The sequence below is a fragment of the Tachyglossus aculeatus genome, chromosome 2 (genome assembly GCF_015852505.1).
Source record: "Tachyglossus aculeatus isolate mTacAcu1 chromosome 2, mTacAcu1.pri, whole genome shotgun sequence".
NCBI classification, from domain to species: Eukaryota; Metazoa; Chordata; class Mammalia; order Monotremata; family Tachyglossidae; genus Tachyglossus; species Tachyglossus aculeatus.
In genome coordinates, this window is record NC_052067.1 from 158,479,375 (window position 1) to 158,501,136 (window position 21,762).

Here is a 21,762-nt window from a genome sequence, read left to right on the forward strand (position 1 = left end):
TCCCAAGCCTGGACTCTGTCCACTGAGCCACGCTGCTTCTTTAAGACATGACTTATGTTTGATGGACTTCACTTGCCACCACTGTGTTACTCTGTGTGCATAATGCTGGGCACTCAGCGTACCCCAATGGTATCATAAAGAGTGTGAGGGGGTGGCAGTTTTGTTTCCCCTCCTCGGAGTGGCCAAATGACTGAAACTAGTCTTGGGGGACACTATCGTGCCATTTGCTTTTTTCCCCTTCACAGATTGTCCTTTCCGTGGGATCTCTTACATCCATATCTGTAATTTATTTAGTTGCAGTAATGTCTGCCTCCCTCTCTAGACTGTAAGCTCTTTGTGGGAAGGGAAGGAGTCTATTATATTGTTCTATTGTCCTCTCCCAAACTCTTAGTACAGTGCTCTGCACACAGTAAGCTCTCCATAAATACAATTGAATCAATGAATGAATTAATACAGTATTTGGAGAGGCCCCTTTGAAGCATGAGGCTGCGATAAGCAGAAATAGGACAGATGCTTAATGGTTCTGGTAGGATTTTTCTCAATAATAATAATAATAGTATTTGTAAAGGGATTACTATGTGCCAGGAACTATACTAAGGGCCGGAGTGGATAAACTGTACAATTGGGTGCTAAGTATATAAACATCAAAACATCAACATATTTATAAATATATCAACAGGGTAGGGACCGTCTCTATATGTTGCAAACTTGTACTTCCCAAGCGCTTAGTACAGTGCCCTGCACACAGTAACCGCTCAATAAATATGATTGAATGAATGAATCAACATCAAAACATCAATATAAATATAAATATAAACATCAAAACATCAATAAACGTTAAAGGCCTCATATACATATTGCATATATAATCACCTGTATATGATATTTGTACATATTACTCTATTTATTTTACTTGAACATATTTATTACTCTATTTGTTTTACTAATGATATGCATATAGCTATAATTCTATTTATTCTGATGGTTTTGACACCTGTCTACATGTTTTGTTTAGCTGTCTCCCCCTTCTACACCGTGAGCCCATTGTTGGGTAGGGACCGTCTCTATATGTTGCCGACTTGTACTTCCCAGGTGCTTAGTACAGTGCTCTACACACAGTAAGTGCTCAATAAATACGATTGAATGCATGAATCAATCAATCAAAGCAAATCGGGATATTCATTCATTCTTTCAATCCTATTTATTGAGCGCTTACAGTGTGCAGACCACTGTACTAAGCACTTGGAAAGTACAATTAGGCAACAAATAGAGACAATCCCTTCCCAATGGGCTCAGAATCTAGAAGTGGGGAGACAGGCAGCAAAACAAAGCAAAGAAAGTGGACAGGCATCAGTAGCATCAATATAAATGATTAGACACAGTCCCTATACCACGTGGGGCTCACAGTCTCAAGCCCCATTTTACAGATGAGATAACTGAGGCACTGAGAAGTGACTTGCCCAGGGTCACACAGCAGACAAGTGGCAGATCTGGGATTCGAACCCATGATTTTCTGACGCCCAGGCCAGTGCTCTATCCACTATGAGCTGCCACTGTAAGAGACACTTTCCAATCCTGGATAAGGGAGGTGAGGTCAGTCCTGTGGAGGTGGAGAGGCAGGAAAAGGCAGGAAAATCCATTTACTTACCACCACGGCTCCAACGCTAAGGTCTGGAGGGTGAGTGGGATTTCTGTGTTTGTTTTTTTGGCTGAGTTGCATTACTTTACCCAAGTCATTCCATAAATCTCTCCAAGAGAGCTGGACATAGGGTTGAGGCAGGAGTGGAGCAGAGCTTCTCTACCTCTGGTATACTAGTGGAGGTGAAAACATGCAGTAAGCGCTCAATAAACATTAAAGGCCTCAGCAGGGGAACTGATAACTGGACTGGAGAAAGAAAAGTAGATGGGGGAGTATTTTTAGGGGGTCACTAAGTTGCCAAAACTGAGCTCTTTGCGGGCAGGAAACGTGTCTGTTAACTGTTATATTTTGCTCTCCGAAGCGCTTTGTACAGTGCTCTGCACACGGTAAGTGCTCAATAAGTGCAATAGAATAAATGAGCAAACAAACAGCGGTTCTGACACTCTCCCGGCTCCCTGTCTCCTACCTCCATTCTCCCAGACTAATATTATTTTGGAATAGTTCCCATTCACCCCACCCTACAGCCAGACTTGAGTCTGGAAAATCTTCCAGCCCCTATCCTTCTCTGTGTACAAACAAGGCACTGAATGTAGCCCTCCTCACTCTCAACTTAAAGTGGTAACTAGCAGCTCAATCAGCTATTTCCCTAAATCTTTCTATTTACAAATTCTCTGAACATGAATCAAGTTTTGGTTCTCTTTCCCCCCCCAAATTAAGGAAGCTCTTTAGGTTGCTTTTTAATTTAGGAGATCTCAGACTTTGGCAGATCTATTTTTAAACAAGCTCCTGAAACTGCACTTTAGCTTATCTTACATGCGATGATTTTAAATATTTATTCAAGATGCTTGGCTTCTTAAAAAGATTTTATCCTCAGGGGAATTGAAAAAAGTGCAGAACTATAATAGAACCGTGTGTGCAGAACATAACTGTTACATGACTGATTGTGTGATATATTGCTCCCTTCATTATTAGCCACAAAACAGGTAGAGGCATGGTAAACTAATTTGGTTTATATATCCAGCTGTAAGGCTAGACACTGCATCATTCTTTTCAGAAACCAGTGACTCTAGGCATGTGGAACTTGTAGCCATGACAACAGTAAACCGGCTTTGAGTCTGAGCTTTAGCTAAGAAACTGCCTTGTCTCCATCACTTCCTGTTCATGACCTGACTTTACTTACTCTCTGGGGTAGGGGCCTGAGGTCTTATGAATGATCTATTGAACAGAGGTATGGTATATGTTTAATATTTAAAATGTCTGGGTTGAAAGTTTTGTTAGCAAGGATGGCCGATGGTTAAAAGCTGAGTATCAATCACTGGCGAGGTTTGGACTTTGGCTGTAAAATACATATTCTAAACTTCCAGATTGGGAAAAAAAAAGCAAAAAAAAAAAAACAGGAAAAAGGACAGATGTCTGTGGAAGGATTTCTCAGGACAGCATGCAAAATAATAACAGTGGCAAGAATGTTGCAAATACATATATATATTTATGTATATACATATATATCCCAATCCCCTGTGGAAATGCACACAAAGATGTGCATTATGCTGCACCCTATATAGTTTTTGTTGTTTGTTGTTCAATCAATCAATCAATCGTATTTATTGAGCGCTTACTATGTGCAGAGCAGTTGTTGTTGTTTGTTTCCCTACAGGTTGCAGAGCGGATAAGGAAAATGTGCTAAGGAATTAAGGAGAGAGTTGGGTAAATACTGACAGTATGAAACAGTCTGGGGACTTTTCTGGATTTTTTGTGGTTAGCTTGTTTTCTATTTATAAGAGACCCCAGGGAAACATACATACCGTATTCCTGGTGTGAGAGAGATCCGTTCCTGATTTTGATTCCAGCTCCTCAGCATCCGTGCCCTGGGTCTCCTAACAGAAATCCTTGTTCCCACAAGGAAAACCAGGCTAAACTACAGACGGCCAGCCTGGCCCAGCCCAGCACCACCTCACTGGGGAAATTCCACAGAAGGGGAGCAGGTGTTTCCTGTCCTGTCCGGATACTTAGAAGAAAGGGGCAAATTTGCTGACCTCCCTCCCCCCATCCCAAAGGAGAGGCCGCATATTTTGCAGTGACTTTGGGGTTACCCCCATCTGTAACTTGCTTGCATATAAATTCGAGAGGTTTAATTGGAGACATATTGAACATAAATCCAGTCGTTTTCAAAACCGATAAGAACGGTCTCACCCATCAAAAACATAGAGAGCGGCGTCAGAGAGTTCCAGTTCTAATTCCGGCTCCTCAACACGCTGCGGTGTGACCTTCAGCAAGTCAATTAAATTCTCTGTACCCGTCACATCAGATTTCTTGAAAAAATGAAAAGAAATGGATGTTTGCAATAAGATGAAAAGGGAATTATGGGAACAATGTAATGCGGGGGTGGAATTATCGGGGTGAGAGCCTCAACTGTAATTTCAAAATTCTTGCGGAGGGCAAGAACTCTAGGGCCGTTTCCTAGAATTGGAGACAGGTCAAGGGACCACTAGGAATCTGGAACAGATGGAGTACATCAGGTACTGTTCTCTGACATTGATGAAGCATGTTAACCTCGCTTCTAGGTAGTATCCTCAGGCAATCAATCCATCAATCAAACATTGAAACTCCTTCTGAATACTACAGTCTATTCAAATGGGGGACCCTGTTTAAACTAAGAAACCCGCAGATCAAAATCTATTTTAAATGGTTTTGACCCTTGTGATGTTTTTGCCCATCAGATGTTTAAAAGGATAGTTCATAGTTGAGGTCTTTGCTACACCAGCAGGGAAAATACTACTACTACTACTAATAATGATGGTTTTTGTTAAGCGCTTACTATGTGCCAAGTACTGCTCTAAGTGCTGAGGTAGATACAAGGTTAACAGGTTGTCCCACGCGGGGCTCACAGTCTTAATCCTCATTTTACAGATGAGGGAACTGAGGCCCAGAGAAGTTGTGACTTGCCCAAAATCACACAGCTGACAAGTGGTGGAGTCAGGATTCGAACCCATAACCTCTGACTCCCAAGCCCGGGCTCTTTCCACTAAAACACATACCAAGTACCATGTTTCTCCATTACCCACATTTGTACACATTTTGGCTTGAGTGCTATTCAATAACTAGGGGATGGTTGTCCAACAATGTAAACCTCTTTGGATACACAAGATGCAGTGATGGAAAAATTGGGTAGAAAAATTGCACGTGTGCGTGTGCATGTGCATGCTATAGGATATGAATTTTCCATAAGGCAGGGATTTGAATGAATGTAATTCCCAGGTAACAGGAGAACTGAGTGAGTTCACTAAAGTCAATTCCAGGATGCTAAATGTATTATCGAAAAATATATTAAAATTCTTGAAAAGAACAATACCGTCACCATAAAACTGACACATCATCCATATGGCTCATGTAGATAGATTTCTATCATCTTTTAATTAAATTCAGATGGAAATTTAGTCGGATTATGTTTGGGGGATTGTCTATTGTTTCAGAAGAATCAGACATTATAATTTCATAAACATCGGTCCTAAGATTTGTAGACTAGCATGAACAACTTTTAAAACGCGTCATTTTTTTTAGACATTCAAATGTTTAGTCTATGCAATGTGATGCTTTTTATTGTTCCGATTCAAATATAATCCAGGAGGAAAGAATTGTCTTTGTGGGGTTCTAGGCCTGAAATTTCAACATTAGTATATTTTTCCTATTGTTCACAAATGTTGCTGATAAAGACATTTTAAGTAAAGAAGTTGAAACAATGGAAAAATAAATCTGCTTCTTAATGAATAACAGAAGGCTGATTCCTCAGACGTTGCCTAACTGCAGAGAGCTCAAGTATTTTTGGCGTGAATGTATAGAAAGATCAATGGCTGGAAGCCAGATACTTCCCCTCTCTAAATCCTGGGAGAGTTCTGGGAAATTCAGGGCAGAAACTTGACTGTCTGAGTCCAAACTCAAGATCCTCTCAGTCTAGGGCTAAACATATCGCAGCGTCACCTGCGACAATGAAGTAAATATAGCTGTAGAAGCCTGAAAGTCCTATTTTTCCAATTACACTCTCTGGATCCCAACTCCTTTCTCTGCAATTTGCAGTTATTGGCCTGAAAACGTCCTTATCGTGCTTTCAAAGAAAAATCAATCCCCAAGCATTGATGTTATATTTGGAGTACAGATTGATTCATCCTCAAGTGGAATAGGGTGGACACTTGACTCAAAATAAGTTTGTGGGAAAACACTTCAATCGCTTTTCTCTTAAAAAATTCCATTTTTTTCCCATTCATTTTATTATTGTCCTGTCTTCTTAAAGCCACGGTAGAGGAGAGCAGCTTATTTCCACTGACCTTCTCATGATACACATTCTGATTTTGTCTGGATCTAGTAGCTGAGGGATAGATGCAAAAGTGATGAGAGTTTGGTTTAGCCTTGGCTTTTATTATTGGCTACCCACAAGGAAATCAAGCTTTGATCTACTTCCTCAGAAAGTTAATCCCCGTGATTATACAGAGATGTGTCCCGTGGTAGCTACAGGGATATGCATTTTTAATCTCTCGGTGTTGAATACTTAATCCAGTATGGATTCTTGGTAAGAAGATTTAAGGAAAGAACAAAATAATTAAACTCTTCAGAGACATTTTCTGGAATGAATATTTTGTAGCACTGTTTATTTTCTGCTATATTTAAAAGAAGATGCTTAGAAAAATAAAGCCCCTTTTTACCAAAATAAGGTAATAATAAGAATAACAATTGCATTTATTAAGCACTTACTAAGTGCAAAGCATTGTTCTAAGCACTGGGGTGTTTACAAGGTGATCAGGTTGTCTCACTTGGGGCTCACAGTCTTCATCCCCATTTTACAGATGAGGTAACTGAAGCCCAGAGAAGTTAAGTGACTTGCCCAAGGTCACACAGCTGATAAGTGGCAGAGTTGGGATTTGAACCCATGACCTCTGACTCCAAAGCCCGGGCTCTTTCCACTGAGCCACACTGCTTCCCGGTGTTATGTTCATAGCCAGTAATGATTAATTATAAATTAGATATAAACATTTAGTCACAAAAGTCTAGGAGAGATAGGTTTGTGATTCATGAAAGTTGCCACAATACAGAGTTGGGAGAGATCATTCATTTCGGCTCCATAATTATCTGCATTTTAGCTATCAAAACTTTAGCATAAATGTTTGAAAGTTTTGTTACAAACTTCAGGCAAAGTGGTTAAGATGATGATGATGGTATTTGTTAAGCACTTATTATGTGCCAATCAATCAATCAATCATATTTATTGAGCGCTTACTGTGTGCAGAGCACTGTACTAAGCGCTTGGGAAGTACGAGTTGGCAACATATAGAGACAGTCCCTACCCAACAGTGGGCTCACTGTCTAAAAGCACTGGTCTAAGTGCTGCTGGAGATACAAGTTTATCGGGTTGTCCCAAATGGGGCTCACAATCTTAACCCCCATTTTACAGATGAGGTAACTGAGGCACAGAGAAGTGAAGTGACTTGCTCAAGGTCTCACAGCTGACAAGTGGCAGAGTCAGCATTAGAACCCACGACCTCTGACCCCCAAGTCTGGGCTCTTTCCACTAAGCCACGCTGCTTCTCTAGATTTTTCATCTAATTCAATATTGGGCAAACCAAATCTAGTCTTCATGAGGGTCTATACCACGTATGGAATAAACTTGGAGAAAATTGGTATTATCAAATAAACTAAGATATTCATCGAGTCTACTTCTAGCAGTTGCCTAAATTTAGTCCACTGGTCTTTAAAAATTTTGAAAGGGGGATTAATTATTTCACACTAAATTTTTCCCATACTAAATGGTCCTCCTGTAGTCCAAAAGAGAAATCGTTCTTCACCAAATATCTAACTCGGGCCAGGAGTAAATTTAGGCATGCGAGAATTAGGCTCAACACTTCATACATGCCTGCATTCACACATACAGATGGAAGTGAATAGATTCATTTGGACTAAACACAGCTCTTATATAAAACTTCGTTCATTCAAATGTAACTAACTCAAAATCCAAATCAAGAGTGTGCACATTCGAATGAGTTTATTTGAAAGGTCCAAGAATCATACGGACACAACTGATTTTAAGCTCCCTGGGGAAACAAATCATTCTTATTTATTCTAGTGTACGCTCTCAACATTTAGTACAGTGCTCTGCACATAGTCAGCACTCAAAAAATGCCAACTGAGTCACTGATAAACATTGTTGCAAATAGATTTTGTTGAGAGATAGTTCAGTTGTAAATAAGGCACCTTCACAAGTAAGAAATTCACTGAAGTAGTTTTAAAGGTTATATTGACATTTTTAATTTAACAAAATGTGCTCATTATTGAGTTCTCATTCCATAATTTGATATAAAATCATGTACAGATGAAAATTTTATGCTTTTATGGAAAATGCAATTTTTTAAAAAAAGAACTTTACAGCTTTCTATAAAGTTTATCATAAATGATAACTGTTCCGTTTCCTTTTGCTCCTTAAAGAGTGGTTGGATCTTTCATCTGCCATAAAATGAGTTTTCTAGCAATGCTTAAAGTAGCATTAAGACAGTAATGCCTTCCAAAATAGTGAATAGTCTGTAAGTGTAACTCCAGCAATCATGTCCTTTGTGCTTTGCGATGTAAAAAATGCAAAGACTCACACTGTGGTGAAGAATTACATCTGGATGGAAAAAAAATATTCTGAGCTGTCTGGGAATATCTTCTTTGATTTTACACAGTCATAACACACTTCTTCAGAAAAAAGCAACAACAACATAGGTTTCTCAGAGAAGGTGCCATGAAATGTAAACTGATCATAATCAAATTTGTATTTTGTAAACTATGGCCTTTAAGAATCTTAAGCTTTAAGATGCCTTTTTAAGTGTGTAACCTGAGACAGAAGTAGAGAGCAGTTCATTTTAGCTTTAAATTTCATCCTATAGCAATGGGAATCTAGCCAGGCAAGCATTAATGCTGATAATTTATAATCGCTATGGTATTCATTAAGCACTTCCTATATGCCAAAGCACTATGCTAAGCCCTGTGGTGGGTATATGATTGTCTGTCTGTCTGTCACCAGTCTCTAATCCAATAGCTAGGAAGAATAAGTACCTCCATTTTAATGAGGAGGAAAGAGAGATCCAGAGAAATTAAATGACCTGCCTATTAAAGAAAGAGGGTGTTTGCTTCTAGATAGAAAAGCACAAATAGAGACCCTTAAGCCCGGAACTGCAAATACAAAGACCTTCCATACACAAAGAAAACAGTTGCATCATGGACCATTAGGGGACAATGTGAAGGTGAGAATAAGAGTCAAATCAAAAATAAAAACAATCACTTGTTGAAAATTAGCTAATCAGTAAAAAATTGGTATCACATCACTGAATGGAACAACGTTTCCCAATTTTGAACATCCTGAGGTCTGGCGGCCTGAACTCTGGACTTTCTGGTGACACTGGGGAATTTTGCCATTTTTTTATTTTTCTATTTTATTATTAGCAACCAGACAGGATGGTTGAGAAGATGTGGATATCCTGCCTTATAGTGTGCCTGATATGGCTGATCAAACTAAATATATCTAACTCCCAGTCAACGTCAACTTTTTAAGGTTTATCCATTGCTGATGATTCAATGAAAAACTTTAGGAATTCAGCATTTTTGATGGAGCAGACCAAGGATATTGTAAAATATCACAATAGATGGGATCTTTTTAGACCCCGAGCCAAAGCACTGTGTGATCAGATATCGTTAAGACACAAAAGTCTTAACAACCAAACAGCTCTTACGTACATATCCATAATTCATTTTAACATCTGTCTTCCCTCTAGACTGTAAGGTCTTTGTGGCAAGGTAACGTCCACCAACTCCATTGTATTGTACTCTTTCCAGAACTTAGTACAGTACTCTGCACTCAGTAAGCATTCAGTAAACACCATTGATTGAGGTATTTTGACAAAATAGACATTGCTTTCCCCTTTGTTGAGTGTGCCGATCAAACACTACCACATTTCTTGGCAACAACCTTCATTTGTTGTGATATCCTGGAATTTGTATCTGGCTGATTTAGAAACACTGCTTTCACCCATTTCTTCTCCTTCCAAGAACTACAGGACAAAATATGCAGGTATCCGTTTTTCCATTTAGATAACGGGAAAAGCAGTGGGGTATTCTTTTTCCCAGGACTCTAATGCTAGGAAAAGTCCAGGGAAAATGGAGAAGAGGCAAACAAGCAGCTAGATGGACAGAAACCACAAAAACCATAAGAGAAGACCCATTAGCAAGGTTCCGGATTATGGCAGAAGACAGGGCTTTCTTGAGAAAATGTGTCCCAAAGTTGATATGAATCAGAAACGATTCAATGGCATTTGATAAATCAATAATCATTTAAATAATTCTCCTAAATGCCTTTTGAGAAGAAGACAGGGCATTGTCCTTTCATTCTTGCAGTACTGAGAGACTCCCACAATTCCATCCAATCTTTGCCTTTATCAGAATGAATTTTTATTGTCTGGGATATCTGACAGTTGTGGTTCAGCATAATGTTTGCTATTCTCCAAATTTTTTAAATCCTTAAAATATCTCAAAATGGAAAAATACAAAAAAAAATTACTCCAGATATTTTCCTGAAGGTTTGGAGAAACCCCTTCGAAGAAGGCAGAACCAGGTGAAGAATATAATCATAATAATAGTGATGGTATTTGTTAAGCACTTACTATGTGCAAAGCACTGTTATAAGCGCTGGGGCGATACACGGTGATCAGGTTGTCCCACGTGGGGCTCACTGTCTTTATCCCCATTTTACAGATGAGGGAACTGAGGCACAGAGAAGTTAAGTGACTTGCCCAAAGTCACACAGCTGACAATTGGCAGAACCGGGATTTGAACCCATGACCTCTGACTCCAAAGCCCGGGCTCTTTTCACTGAGCCACGCTGCTTCTCTGAATATGAATAATGAAAATGGATCATCCCAGAAATAGCACTGCTATGATTTCAATACCATTTTCCTTATGTGTAAGCACTATTATTTTTGTGAATATTAATGAAATATAATTTTACATTACTTTCAAAATAGCCAATGAATTCACAGTCACAAATATCATCAAAAGAAGTACATTAAGAACTTCCTCTTTTCAGTCATAATGACACAGTAAAGGAGAAATCATATTAAACTTACTCTTCTGTTAAATTAAATTGTCACTCCGAAGCACCAAAGAATATCAGACTATTTTATGAACAGTAGGTTCTGTGATAACTGTGTATGCTTTGAATAGATGGCTGTTGAAGAATTAAAGAATACTTTTTCTCTCTCTTAGACTGTGAGGTTCATGTAAGATGGGGAATCTGCCTATCCTGATTAATTTTTATTTTCATCTGCGATTAGAACAGTGCTTGACACATAATAAGGCCTTAAAAACACCATAATGTGGACTTTTCAGCCTCATGTGCATTCATAGATGCACGATTCACCATCAATCGCGTTTTCTTTGACTAGGAGGGAGCCATATATCTAGGCATGTGTGGCCTACAAACTACAATGTGATCTTTTCCTAGTCCACAATTCTTCCACAACATGACACCTGAATTGTAGGGTAGCTGACTCTAGGCAATGTTGTGGTTGTGATTGTTGTTGTTGTGGGCAGGATACGAGGTGGGGAGGATGGGGGCGAGGGACCGGCAGCGGGGGAGGGCACAACGAGGTCAGAGATGGAGGGAAAAGAAAGCCAAAGTCAGGGCTGCCAGCCTGCGGGGAGCATTTGGGTGTCCCCACAGAGACATGGATGGAGGGAGGGAGAGACCACCACCATCATCATCATCACCACCATTACTCTATTTATTTATTTATTTTATTGGTACATATTTATTCTATTTATTGTATTTGGTTAATATGTTTTGTTTTGTTCTCTGTCTCCCCCTTCTAGACTGTGAGCCCGCTGTTGGGTAGGGGCCGTCTCTGTGCGTTGCCAACTTGGACTTCCCAAGCGCTTGGTATGGTGCTCTGCACACAGTAAGCACTCAATAAATATGATTGAATGAATGAATTATGGAGGGAGGGAGGGACCACCACCATCATCATCATCACCATTACTCTATTCATTTATTTATTTTATTTGTACATATATATTCTATTTATTGTATTTGGTTAATATGTTTTGTTTTGTTGTCTGTCTCCCTCTTCTAGACTGTGAGCCTGCTGTTGGGTAGGGGCCGTCTCTGTGCGTTGCCAACTTGGACTTCCCAAGTGCTTGGTACGGTGCTCTGCACACAGTAAGCGCTCAATAAATACAATTGAATGAATGAATGAATTAATTAATTAATTAATGAGGGTATTTGGTAAGCGCTTACTATGTGCTTACTAGAGAAGCAGCGTGGCGCAGTGGAAAGAGACCAGGCTTTGGAGTCCGAGGTCATGGGTTCATATCCCGGCTCTGCCAATTGCTAGCTATTTATTTATTTATTTTATTTGTACATATACGTAGTGCTTGGGAGAGAGATGACTGATGACTTGACACCTGTCCACATGTTTTGTTTTGTTATCTGTCTCCCCCTTCTAGACTGTGAGCCTGTTGTTGGGTAGGGACTGTTTCTATGTGTTGCCGACTTGTACTTCCCAAGCACTTAGTACAGTGCTCTGCACACAGTAAGCACTCAATAAATATGACTGAATGAATACAGAGCCCTGAATACAGGAAGTGCTCAATAAACGTGAATGCTTGATGAATCAGTGGTATTTATTAAGCACTTCTGTGTGGAGAGCACTGTAGTGAGCACTTGGGAGAGTACCACACAGGTGGTAGTCAGGTTGTCCTGCCCATAAGGAGCTAATACAGTGCTCTGCCCCAGCTTGTCTTGTCTTATGCCATCAAGTCATTTCTGACCCATAGCGATACCACGGACACATCTCTCCCAGAGCGCCCTGCTCTCCATCTGCAATCGTTCTGGTAGTATATATATATGTATATATGTCTGTACATATTTATTACTCCATTTATTTTACTTGTACATATCTATTCTATTTATTTTATTTTGTTAGTATGTTTGGTTTTGTTCTCTGTCTCCCCCTTTTAGACTGTGAGCCCACTGTTGGGTAGGGACCGTCTCTAGATGTTGCCAGTTTGTACTTCCCAAGCGCTTAGTACAGTGCTCTGCACATAGTAAGTGCTCAATACGATTGATGATGATGATGATGATGTATATATGTCTGTACATATTTATTACTCTATTCATTTATTTATTTTACTTGTACATATCTATTCTATTTATTTTATTTTGTTAGTATGTTTGGTTTTGTTCTCTGTCTCCCCCTTTTAGACTGTGAGCCCGCTGTTGGGTAGGGACTGTCTCTAGATGTTGCCAATTTGTACTTCCCAAGCGCTTAGTATAGTGCTCTGCACACAGTAAGCGCTCAATAAATACGATTGATGATGATGATGATGATGGATCCACAGATTTTTCTCAGTAAAAATACTGAAGTGGTTTACTGTTGCCTCCTTCTGCTCAGTAAACTTGAAGTCTTCTCCCTCAACTAGACTGTGAGCCCACTTCTAGACTGTGAGCCCACTGTTGGGCCCACTGTGAGCCCACTGTTGGGTAGAGACCGTCTCAGTATGTTGCCAACTTGTACTTCCCAAGCGCTAAGTACAGTGCTCTGCACACAGTAAGCGCTCAATAAATACGATTGAATGAATGAATGAATGAACTCTCTCCCCTGCTGCTGCTGCCCAGCATGGGTGAGTTCTGACTTGTAGCAGATGGCCTTCCACTCGCTAGCCACGGCCCAAGCTAGGAATGGAATGGGTCGGCCTCTGCTTGACTGTCCCTCCAGTAGCCGAGACTGGTAGAGGACTGGAAACTCTCCAGGTGCAACCCTGAGAGGGGATCTGCCCCAGGAAGAACTTAATAAACACTGTCATTACTAGTGCTTCCCCACTGGCATTGGAAAAGCAGAGTGGCCCACGTCCTCCCCCTGGCCTGGAATGCCCTCCCTCCACACATTCATCCGCCAAGCTAGCTCTCTTCCTCCCTTCAAAGCCCTACTGAGAGCTCACCTCCTCCAGGAGGCCTTCCCACACTGAGCCCCCTCCTTCCTCTCCCCCTTATCCCCCTCCCCCTCCCCCCTGCCTTACCTCCTTCCCTTCCCCACAGCACCTGTACATATGTATATATGTTTGTACGGATTTATTACTCTATTTTATTTGTACATATTTATTCTATTTTATTTTGTTAACATGTTTTGTTTCGTTGTCCGTCTCCCCCTTCAAGACTGTGAGCCCGCTGTTGGGTAGGGACCGTCTCTATATGTTGCCAACTTGGACTTCCCAAGCGCTTAGTACAGTGCTCTGCACACAGTAAGTGCTCAATAATTACAATTGAGTGAATGAATGAAAAGTCACTTTTAACTTCTCAGAGCCTCAGTTCCCTATCTGTAAAATGGGGATGAAGACTGTGAGCCCCACGTGGGACAACCTGATCACCTTGTATCCTCCCCAGTGCTTAGAACAGTGCTTTGCACATAGTAAGCGCTTAACAAATGCCATCTTTATTATTATTAGTAGTATTACTACTACTACTAAGACTACCACCAGTGGCCAACAAATCTGTTCACCCTGGATCCGGGACTTATGAAGAAGGCACGTACATGATTATGGTATGTGGGAAGGACATATGCATATGTATGTGCATATGGACATGAGCACATAATCAATCAATCAATCAATCAATTGTATTTATTGAGCGCTTACTGTGTGCAGAGCACTGTACTAAATGCTTGGGAAGTACAAGTTGGCAACACATAGAGACAGTCCCTACCCAACAGAGGGCTCACAGTCTAGAAGGGGGAGATACTCCATGTTACAGAAATAGACTAGTAGCACACAGTCATGTTCTCAGTCAATCTGTGACGTTTATTGAGAGCTTACTGTGCGCAGAGAGCACTGTACTAAGAACTTGGGAGAGTACAGTATAACAAATTTGGTAGATGCGATCCCTGCCTACAAGGAGCTTACAGTCTCCAGGGAGAGATGGACATTAAAATAAATTATAGTAAAACATCATGAAGGGATTCACTCATGAACTGGGGTGGAAGGGGGAGTCTTGAGACTTGCCCACTGACATTCACTGTCATTGAGTTGACTCGGAAACAAAAGACAATTATCTACTTCCCCTTCCTGATAAACCCCAGGAACGGAAACACAGAAAACTAGACAGACTCACTTAATGTCAGTCTCAAGTCTTCATGACTTTATATTGTGAGACCCCCGAGGCACAGACCGAGTCCAATACCACCTGCATATTCTCTCCCAGCGCTTACTACAGTGCTGTGCACACAGTAAACACCTACCCTAGTTTCTCTGGTTCAATCTGATTTGTTTGTTCACCTGATGTAGATTCTTCAATTTACAAGTCTTACCTTCATGGTTCAAACCTGTTCAACTACATTTATCCTCCCCGAGGGTGGTGTGAGCCAAATGTAGGCGAGAGTAAGCAAGAGCAAGACATAGCAAGCTCCAGGATGTCATATATCCATTGAAATCTCAGAGCAGTGGTGCAATTTCAGTGCAGGCCTTCCAAAAAGAAAAGTTCCCAGCATGTTGTAGGTACCCACCTGGCTTAACTTGCATGAGGACTTCAATCGCAGTTATTTCTGGTCTGCTTCCTCCCACAAGTTATCCTGCCTCTACGGGGAGTTATATATATTGACACAACCATGCCTATGCAAACAATGATATTTCATTTATTTTCCCAATCGAAAGTCTACAAAGGGATGACTGGGGTAGCTTTGGAGAAGGAATTTTCAAAATCCTGGGAGGGGTGACATGATTTTTTGTGGATGGTGAAACTGTTTGTTGAGGCAAGCGGGAACTGGGACAGGTTCTGGGAATGATTTCCTTTAACAACCCAACCCGCGAACTTCGCTCCTCTAATCCTACCTACTCTTTCATTCATTCAATCGTATTTATTGAGCGCACACTGTGTGCAGAACACTGTACTAAGCGCTTGGAAAGTACAATTCAGCAACAAATAGAGACAATCCCTGCCCAACCATTCACTGTACCTCCATCTAGTCTATCTCATCACTGACACCTTACCCACATCCTGCCTCTGGCCTGGAAATCCCTTCCCCTTCATATCCAACAGACACCACTTTCCCCACCTTCAAAGCCTTACTAAAAATTGCATCTCCTCCAAGAGGAATTCCCAGACAAAACCCTCATTTTCCTCTACTCTCTCGCCCTTCCTCATCACCTTTGGACTGGATTTGTACCCCGAATTTACCCTACCCTCAGCCCCACAGAACTCACGTACATATCCTTAATTCATTTTAATGTCTGTCTCCCACCTCTAGACTGTAAGCTTCTTGTGGGCAGAGAACGTGTCTACCGGCTCTGTTAATTAATACTCTCCCAAGCATTTAATACAGTACTCTGCACACAATCAGTGCTTAATAAATATGGCTGGTTAACTGATGGAGAAATCACTTTAGAAACCCTGAACCCCAATGTTTTGGAGAGGTCTTGCTGAATGTGAATGACAGTCTCTGCTCAGCATGTGTCTGTAGACACACAGACTCTCTACCAATGAAAGCTTATTGTCTCTCAGTGTAAGGGTTTATTCCTGTTGTTCTCACTCTGAAGAGTTATATAAGTTTCAAAGAAAAATTTCAGGTCCATTGAACTTGTAGTTCCCTCTTTATGACTTGAAGGGTTGATTTGATGACACCAATCCTCAGCTTCGGGTCGGACCAAATAAACTCACAAGACGCAGCACTGATTTATCACCCACTAAATTCTTCTGGCGGCCAAACAAACTTCAAAACTCCAAATATTTAAAGTCAAAGTTTAGTCAGAGTGTAACCTCTGAAGAAATAAAAAAATTGAAGCCAACCTGCCTAACCAACTCCAACCTCCATAAACTGTGAAAGTTGAAGAGTGATGCATTACAAGATCTGATGGCAACACAAGTTGATGCGAATTTGGAGAATCTGATGCCAACACAAGTTAATGCAAATTTGGAGAACAGAAGACAGTATAGACCTTGACATGCTTTCATCTTTCCCTACCCCACCCAGTGATTTATATCATTTCCTCCTCCAGGGCCTTCCCTGATTCTCACTAAGCTGCTCTTCCCACCTCATCCCTTCCCAGTTTCACATCTTGTTTTCCCTCCCCTCCCACCACCTTCCAGTCTGCTCTTATTACCTTGTATCTACCTCAGTGCTCAGAGCAGTGCTTGGCACATAGGAAGCACTTAACAAATACTATCATTATTATTCTTATTTGATGTCTTGTCGGAAAATAACCACAGCCCTTTTCTAGTCATTCTTCCTACCAGATTCCCATTTCTCCTCTGCTCCCTCCTCTCTCTCTTTTCCTCCCCTCTCCTCTTTGTTCTCTCCTTCTTCTTCTTCATCCTCACCTTCATTTCTCTGAAACTCTTGGGTGGTTGTAAACTATTAAGGAAATGCAGAGGTCCCTAACAGGGAAGGATAATAGAGGTTTTGGGAGGGAATGAAGGGCTGGGCTGGAAAAGAAGAGAAGGGAAGTGAGGTAGGAGGGGGCAAGGGGATGGAGAGCTTTGAAGCCAATAGTGAGGAGTTTTTGCTTCATGCTAAAGTTGATAGGTAACCACTGGAGATTTCTGACATGACCAGAGTGTTTCTGTAGATAGATAATCTGGGCAGCAGAGTAAAGTATAGACTGAAGTGGGACAGGAGGCTGGGAGATCAGAAAGGAGGCTGATGCAGTAATCCAGTCGGGGTAGGATGAGAGATTGAACCAACAAGGTAGCGGTTTGGATGGTAAGGTAAGGGTGGATCTTGGTGATGTTTTGAAGATGAGACTGGCAGGTTTCAGTGAGCGATTGGATATTGTGGGGTGAACGAGAGAGTGGAGTCAAGGATGACACCACGGTTGTGGGCTTGTGAGATGGGGAGGATGGTAGTGCCATCCACAGTGATGGGAAAGTCAGGGAGAGGACAGGGTTTGGGAGAGCAGATAAGGAGTTCAGTCTTGGACATGTTGAGTTTTAGGTGGCGGGCAGACATCCAGGTGGCAGGAGATACGAACCTGGAGGGAGGGAGAGAACAGGGGAGCAGATGTAGATTTAGGTATCATCCATGTAGAGCTGATAGTTGAAGCCATGAGAGTGAATGAGTTCACCAAGGGAGTGAGTATAGATAGAGAACAGAAGGGGACCAAGAACTGACCCTTGAGGAACCCCTACAGTAAGGGGATGTGAGGGTCGTCTGTGGACAACCAGAGAGATAAGAGGAGAACCAGGAGAGGACGGAGTCTGTGAAGCCAAGGTCGGATAGAGTGTTGAGGTGAAGGGGATGGTCGACAGTGTTAAAGGCAGCTGAGAGATCAATGAGGATTAGGATAGAGTAGGAGCCATTGGATTTGGCAAGGAGGTCATTGGTGACCTTTGAGAGGGCAGTTTCCGTGGACTGTAGGGGATGGAAGCCAGACTGGAGCGGGTCGAGGAGAGAGTTGTTGTTGAGCAATTCTAGGCAGCGCATGTAGACAACTCGTTCAAGGAGTTTGGAAAGGAATGGTAGGAGGGATATGGGGCGATAACAGGAAGGGGCTTGGGGTCGAGAGTTGGGTTGTTTTTAGGATGGGGGAGACGTGGGAATGTTTGAAGGCAGAGGAGAAGCTGTTGGAGAGTGAGCAGTTGAAGATGTAAGTTAAGGAGGGGAGGAGGGAAGGGGTGAGAGTTTTTGTAAGGTGAGAGGGATTGGTGTCCAAAGCACAGGTAGATGGGGAAGCACTTGAGAGGAGGGAAGAGATCTCCTCTGAAGATACTGCTGGGAAGGATGGGAAAGTAGAGTAGGGTGTCGAGAGTGGGTTGGGGGGAAGTGGAGAAGGGGGAGGGGTATATTTGGGGAGCTCAGACCTGATGGTGCTAATTTTCCTCATGAAGTAGGTGGCCAGATTGTTGGTGGTGAGAGATGGAGGAGGAGGAGGAACAGGGGGCCAGCCCACACACTCTGGTCCTCTGCCGCTAACCTCCTCCCTGTGCCTCATTCTCGCCTGTCCCGCCGTCAACCCCCGGCCAATGTCCTACCTCTGGCCTGGAATGCTCTCCCACCTCGTATCTGCCAAACTAGCTCTCTTCCTCCCTTCAAAGCCCTACTGAGAGCTCACCTCCTCCAGGAGGCCTTCACAGACTGAGCCCCCTTTTTCCTCTGCTCCTCCTCCCCTCCCAATCACCCTTACTCCCTCCCTCTGCTCTACCCCCTTCTCCGCCCCACAGCACTTGTGCATATTTGTACATATTTATTATTCCATTTATTTTATTAAGATGTGTATATATCTATAATTCTATTTATTGTGATGCTACTGATGCCTGTCTACTCATTTTGTTTTGTTGTCTGTCCCTCCCTTCTAGACAGTGAGCCCGCTGTTGGGTAGGGATTGTCTCTATCTGTTGCTGAATTGTGCTTTCCAATTCCAAGGCTCTGCACACAGTAAGCGCTCAATAAATGTGATTGATTGATTGAATGAATGATTGAATGAATGAATGAATGAATGAATGAATGAATGAAAGAGGAAGAAGGGAAAGAGAAGGATGGTGGATGGAGAGGGAAGGGAGGTAGAAATGGTGGGGAGGAATGGAAACAAGAAAGAAAAAGAAGGGAGGAGAAAGAGAAGGGAATTGGAGGAAATTGAAGCTAAGTGAGCAGAGAAGAATAGTTTCAGTTTTCTTGTCTTGTCATGATTTATGCCTTCGAGTCATTTTCAACCCATAGCAACATCATGGACACATCTCTTGAAGAACGCCCCACCTCCATCTGCCCTCATTCTGGTGGTATATCCACAGAGTTTTCTTGGTAAAAATCCGGAAGTGGTTCACCATTACTTCCTTCTGAGCCATAAACTTGAGTCTCCACCCTCGACTCTCCCCTGTGCCACTGCTGCCCAGCTTGAGTGAGTTTTGATCTGTAGCAGATTGCCTCCCACTTGCCCAAGCTAGGAATGGTATGGGTAGGCCTTTGCTTGACTCTCCCTCCCATAGCCGAGACTGATAGAGTACTGGAAACTCTTCAAGTGCGACCCTGAGAGGGCGTCAGTTTTCTAGCTGAGAGGTAATGGGCCAAAAGGGTTGGGATGGAAAACAAAATAAATGGAAAAAGAGAAGAAGCCATGGAATGGCATAAAACAGGGCAGATAGAGGTTGAGGACTAGAACTTTAACCTCACTGTGGGCAGGGGTTGTATCCCAGCTCCGCCACTTGTCAGCTGTGTGACTTTGGGCAAGTCACTTAACTTCTCTATGCCTCAGTTCCCTCATCTGCAAAATGGGGATTAAGACTGTGAGCCCCACTTGAGACAACGTGATCACCTTGTATCCTCCCCAGCGCTTAGAATAGTGCTATGCACATAGTAAGGGTTTAACAAGTGCCATCATTCATTCATTCATCTACCAACTCTGCTAAATTGTATTCTTCCAGGGAGTTAGTGATTTTTCCTTTTTTTTAAATCTTAATCGTAGTTACTGCGTGTTACTGTGTGCAGAGCACTGTGCTAAGCACTTGGAAAGTACAATTCAGCAACAGACAGAGACAATCCCCACACAACAATGGGCTCACAGTCTAGAAGGGGGAGACAGACAACAAAACAAAATAAGTACAGTGCTCTACACACAATAAATGCTCGATAATAGGATTGATCATTCTGTACCCAGTGTTCAAGAAATACCTTTGATGGATTGATTAAAGTGGGGAGTGACTGAAAACAAAGTGTAAATCAGAAGAGTAACAGGGAACTGGATTAGAGATTTGGTAATAATAATAATGATGGTATTTTTTAAGCACTTTGCTGGATTGGATACAAGCAAATTAGGTTGGACACAATCCCTGCCCCATGTAGGGCTTCCCGATTTTACAGATGAAGTAATTGAGGCCCAGAGAAGTTAAGTAACCTGTCAAAGATCACACAGCAGACAAGTGGTGGAACCAGGATTAGAATCCATGGCCTTCAGAATCTCAGGCCCGTGCCCTCTCCACTATGCCATGAGAAGCAGTGTGGCTCATTGGAAAGAGCACGGGCTTGGGAGTCAGAGGTCATGGGTTCAAATTCCGGCTCCACTGCTTGTCAGCTTTGTGACTTTGGGCAAGTCACTTTACTGGGCCTCAGTTACCCCATCTGTAAAATGGGGATTAAGATTGTAAACCCCACATAGGGCAACCTGATCACCTTGTATCCTCCCCAGCACTTAAAACAGTGCTTTGCACATAGTAAGCACTTAACAAATGACATTATTATTATGAGGATTAAGACTGTGAGCCCCCCGTGGGACAACCTGATCAACCTGTAACCTGCCTAGCACTTAAAACGGTGCTATCATTATTATCATATATAATATTATAATATTATTATATTATAATAAATGCTATCATTATTATCAGCACTTAGAACAGTGCTTTGCACATAGTAAGTGCTTAATAAGTGCCATCATTATTAATTATTATTATTATTATTATTATTATCTTGGGCAAATCACTTCATTTCTCTGGACCTCATTTCCCTCATCTGTAAAATGGAGATTAAGACGAGCCCTATGTGAGACAGTGATGGTGTCCAACTTAATAATGATAATAATAATAATTATGGGATTTGTTAAGCGCCAACCATCTGCAAGACACTGTTCTGAACCCTGGGTTGGATACGAGCGAGTCGTGTTGGACAGAGTTGATTAACTCACATCTTCCCCAGCACTTCACCTCTCAGGGTTGTACCTAGAGAGTTTCCAGTACTCTACCAGTCTCAGCTCTGGGAGGAAGAGCCAAGCGGAGACATGAGCCCACTGTTGGGTAGGGACTGTCTCTATCTGCTGCCAACTTGAACTTCCCAAGCGCTTAGTACAGTGCTCTGCACACAGTAAGTGCTCAATAAATACGATTGATTGATTGATTGATACCCATTCCATTCCTAGCTTGGCCAGTGGCTAGCGAGTGGAAGGCAATCTGCTACAAGTCAAAACTCACCTATGCTGGGCAGCAGCGGCATGGAAGTCGAGGGTGGAGACTCAGGTTTACTGCACGGAAGGAGGCAATGGTAAACCACTTTTGTATTTTTACCAAGAAAACTCTCTGTGTCTACTACCAGAATGACTGCAAATGGAGGTGGGGGCTCCTGGGAGAGAAATGTCTATGGCGT

General features: G+C 42.0%; 1 non-coding gene across 1 annotated transcript; it reads right to left on the reverse strand.

Moving 5' to 3' along the window:
* Positions 1 to 13,343: 13,343 nt before the first annotated feature.
* On the reverse strand, positions 13,344 to 13,481 carry LOC119924816. Its single transcript, XR_005449507.1, has one exon. It is a non-coding gene; the product is annotated as a small nucleolar RNA SNORA7 (small nucleolar RNA).
* Positions 13,482 to 21,762: the final 8,281 nt, after the last annotated feature.